General features: G+C 36.6%; 1 protein-coding gene across 1 annotated transcript in view; it reads left to right on the forward strand.

Moving 5' to 3' along the window:
* LOC117120493 overlaps nucleotides 1-4,550 on the forward strand; it is an 11,029-nt gene that overhangs the window by 4,734 nt on the left and 1,745 nt on the right. The gene's annotated exons all lie outside the window — the stretch shown is intronic.

Below are 4,550 nucleotides of genomic sequence, written 5' to 3' on the forward strand. Positions count from 1 at the left end.
TACTTACCGTACTGTATACATTTGAAAGATGTGTATAAGAGACAGGTAATACACAGCATACATAATTTGAATATCAATAACTATGATTTTCTAGCTGCAACCTCTACCCTTTTCTTGCTTGTCAATATTTCCACTTTGTGTGCGAGCGTTTAATCAGTTGTATAAGAGCATAACTAGTCTAGTAGGAACGGGGGGTTCCCATGCACCCCCAGGATATATTTTTTAACTAACATTTTTGTAATCTTCAAAGTATCTCATGAACGAATTTTGATGTTCCCATCGAAAAAAATTGTCCCATGGGGTCGTTTGGTGGCCATTTTGGCGGCCCTCTTGGATTTTGAATGCAAATCAATTATTTCATTAAATTTTTTTTACTGAACATCATATAAAATCAAATTAACCTTTAAATGTATATAGTAAGCTGTGTCTATGTTCTTAATACAAAACATTGACCCCGCATTTACATTTGGCGGCCATATTGGCAGCCATATTGGATTGTCAATGGAAATCATTAATTTGTATAATTTATTAACTAAAAATAATATAAAATCAAATGAACCTCTACATATATAGGCCTATGGTATAAACAGTGTTTACTTTCTCGATACAAAACATTCACTTTGCAAAACATTTGGTGGCCCGGCCATTTTGGCAGCTATATTGGCGGCCACATTAGCGGCCATATTGACTTTTAAATGAAAACTGATTATCCATATAACATTTGACCTATATTATACAAACAAAAAAATAATTAATTTTTTTCAAAGTAATCTTGTCATTGGGAATTGATTGATGACCATAACGATTCATTTAATTTTGATACATTGAAACTACAAACTACATTTACACTCAAAATTTAATTTTAAAAAATGCTCTGATCCTGGTGAAAAAAAGCACTTTTTAATGGTATAGGCCTAATATATGGTATAAAAATAAAAAAAATAATCATGTTATGTCCAACCACGGTACAAACTAAAAACTAATGGTCAAACTCAATGACCATGATTTTCTCTGGCCAATGTGATTCAAGCTCCCTGTTCACAAATGCTATCCACACCAATGAACACCAGTAAGATGCAATGTTTGGTTTCACCAGGGAACAGTGAAATTTCACAATAAATCAACTGTACGCTTATTATTAGTACTACAAATGCCATTACATCCAATGAGTCTTTTTCGTGGATGTTTTTCAGAGAAAATCCCTTATAAAATTATGAAATTCTTTAATATGGCTCTAATTAATGAAGGGCCCGCTCTACACCTACATTAATATTATTGTCGCCAAGGAGGTTATGCATTCACTGTTGTTTGTCTGCCTTTTAATAAGATCACAAAAAACGGATCATCATAAAATTTACCAGAGTGGTACATTAATGATCATAAGGCTAGTTGCAACAGAATATCGGCCTATTAGCTTGCTTGAATTAACCAAGCCGATGGTTCACAAGTTGAAATTTGGGATATAGGTTGTGGGTGCCTTACTGCAACCACCAAGTTTAAAAGTATTAAGTACACACACTCCTGACCAATCTCCATGGTGGCATCCTCTCACTGCTTCTATAGATCCTTGATGACTGAATATTTTGTGCATGGCTGGTAGGGGTAATACTGGCGATGGTTGATTTTCAGAAGAGTTTTTCACTGGTACCTGAGACAAAGCCACGAAATCCTGGAACAAGTTTGTTTCTCTCCGCTGCTATCAATATGCAAGTAACCAGACATGATACTCTCGAATGCACTTTGTTACACTGTTCAGTGTGGAAAGATTGAATACAGCTCCATCAGAAAAATTTGGCCCAGCACAACCTGAACTGGTGCCAGTGTTGTCACGATCATATCAAGGGGATATGATTGTGATCCTGGCACGATCATATCCTCTTTCAAGGAGCACATTTTAGTTCGTTTGTAGACAAGAAAAGCCCGGAGCTCAAACTCAAACCTGGGTTTTACCTCTTGTACCTCGATTCCACCAGCATTGTTCAACACAGTTTGAACCTTAAATATTAATTTATAATTTTGTTCAGATTGTCCCATTCTAAATGAAAAATGCTGTTTGAGCTGAGGAATGAGGGAAGTGAATACATCGTCATGAGCTGATAATAAATCTGATCAAAATTATGACATTCAGTCATGGTTCAATGTGTTGAACAGTGCTGGAATCATAGTGCTAGGAGGTGAAACCCAGTAATTAGGATAAAGTGCTCCGGACGCTAAATGTCTACGCATGAAGCAAGATGCACTCATGAGAGTGGATATGGCCAAGATCCTTGGATCAGTTTATATATGGTCATGTTGGGAGCTGCATTCATTCTGCCTGCACAAATTGCAGAGTGCATTCGAGAGTATCATATCTGGTTACTGGCACATACGGTGGGGAACGGAGAGAAACAACTTGTTCCAGGATTTGGTGGTTTTGTCTCATGTACTGGTGAAAAGTCTTTCCAAAACTCAAATATTCTACCCCTATCAACCAGCCATTTACAAAAATTGTGTCATCAAGGAGCCACAGAAGCAGTCAGAGGAAACCGCCATCCATGGAGATTTGACAGGAGTATTTTCTCAAACTTATGAGGTTGGTGGCTGCATGGAAGACCTTCCCCTAATTTCCTAGTAGAGACAAACCTATATCTGAACTAACTTCAAATTATTTTAAATATTCTGATGCCCCAAGCCTAGAGATGGTGGAAAAGTGTGGTCGAGTCGACCTATCCTTTAACCTTCACCAAACTACTGTTGAGTTATAATGAGGAGGAAGAAGGAAGACATTCAATTATAGGCTGGAAGATGGACGATCACTAGATATTCCATTATTTTCTTTTATGCTCGGCTGTAAAAAATCAAATTTCAATGACCATGGCCTTTACCTCCAAAAATAGTATCACTTTCTTTTATGTGTAGTGTGTTCAGTTATTCCAAATAACATTACTAGTAGTAAAACCATAAATGGTTTAAGAAACCGGTTTGCTATGTTCGGCATACCGATTGAGCTTCTTTCAGATAATGGACCGCAGTTCGGATCGGAAGAGTTTGAATTATTTCTTACTCGAAATGGTATTCAGCATACATTGGTTGCTCCATATTATCCAGCATCTAATGGTGCAGCGTACAAATTTGTATGGAGGAGAGATGGTCTGTTTGAATGTTTAGACTTAAATTAAGCATGTAATTAAGAAGTTGGGTCCTCTCACCTATTTGGTGCGTGTTTGTGCGCTATTGTCATGCCGACCATCTGAGTGTAAGGGAAGGTAACACACCCTGAGCTTTTGCCCACGCAAAGTTCCACACTCTCTGAAACCACAAGGGTTGTCGAAAACCCCAGAGTGAGAGAACTGGGAGTTGACAAATGTCAAATAGTTCTACCAGCTCAGAAACCCCTATTGCGAAGATCCTCCCGAATAGCTACGACACAGACCGTTCAAATTTGTAGTTCAAAGTTAGTTGATGGAAAGTGTAGTGCACTGCACTCTCAATCAATACAATCAAATTTCATTGAACATTCAAAGTGGCCGCCAATATGGCCGCCAACTGTATTGCTAAGTCAATATTTTGTATTTAGAATATAAAACACTACTTACCGTACTGTATACATTTGAATTTATGTGATTTTAGTTTAAATTTATGATTTTTTTTTGAAAATCCAAGATGGCCACCAAAATGGCTGCCCAATTGGGAAGTCAAGGTTTTGTATTGAGAACGTTATTGTATTGGGAACATAAACACTGCTTACAATGTAAATTTAAAGGTTCACATGATTTAAAATGATTTTTAGTTAACAAAATATACAAATTACCGTAATGATTTTCATTGAAAATCCAATATGGCCGCCAATATGGCCGCCATATGTATTGCGAAGTCAATTTTTTTTTGTATTAAGAACATAAACACTGCTTACTATATACACATAGAGCTTCGTTTGATTTTATATGATTTTTAGTCAATAAATTATAAAAAATAATGATTTTCGTTGAAAATCCAAGATGGCCGCCAAAATGGCCACCAAACAATCCCATGGAACATTTTTTTTTTCGATGGGAACATAAAAATTCTTTCATGAGACACTTTGAGGATTACAAAAATTTCAGTTAAAAAAATATATCCTGGGGGTGCATGGGAACAACCCCGTTCCTACCCGACTAAATGTTTATGCTTGTCAAGTGGCACATATCAAGTTGACACGAACAAAACGACACTTGAGTGCGCGTTCCTTTATTGTAATTTGAGAAGTATGAGAAAAAGCGTGTAATGATAATAGTAAGATTGGTTTTCGGCACATGGTAAAGTAAATTAAAAATACATCAAAGACAACAGAGTTTTATTTTCAATGGAACATCACAGCAATTAATTTAATCGATAATAATGAATTTAATTATAAAAGTGTCATTTCCGGCAATCTAGAGGAACTATGGTATTTCCTCAAATGCTCCCACCTCAGCCCTTAAATCAGATACATCAAAGACAATATTTTAATATTTATTTTCTATCACATATTAAGGGGGGGGGGGCAAAAGTCCGGGGGCTAATGTCACGAGGGGCAAATGTCCAGGGGGAAA

This window comes from Anneissia japonica, unplaced genomic scaffold (genome assembly GCF_011630105.1).
Source record: "Anneissia japonica isolate Jap-2015-1 unplaced genomic scaffold, ASM1163010v1 scaffold1698_len283567_cov170, whole genome shotgun sequence".
Lineage (NCBI taxonomy): Eukaryota > Metazoa > Echinodermata > Crinoidea > Comatulida > Comatulidae > Anneissia > Anneissia japonica.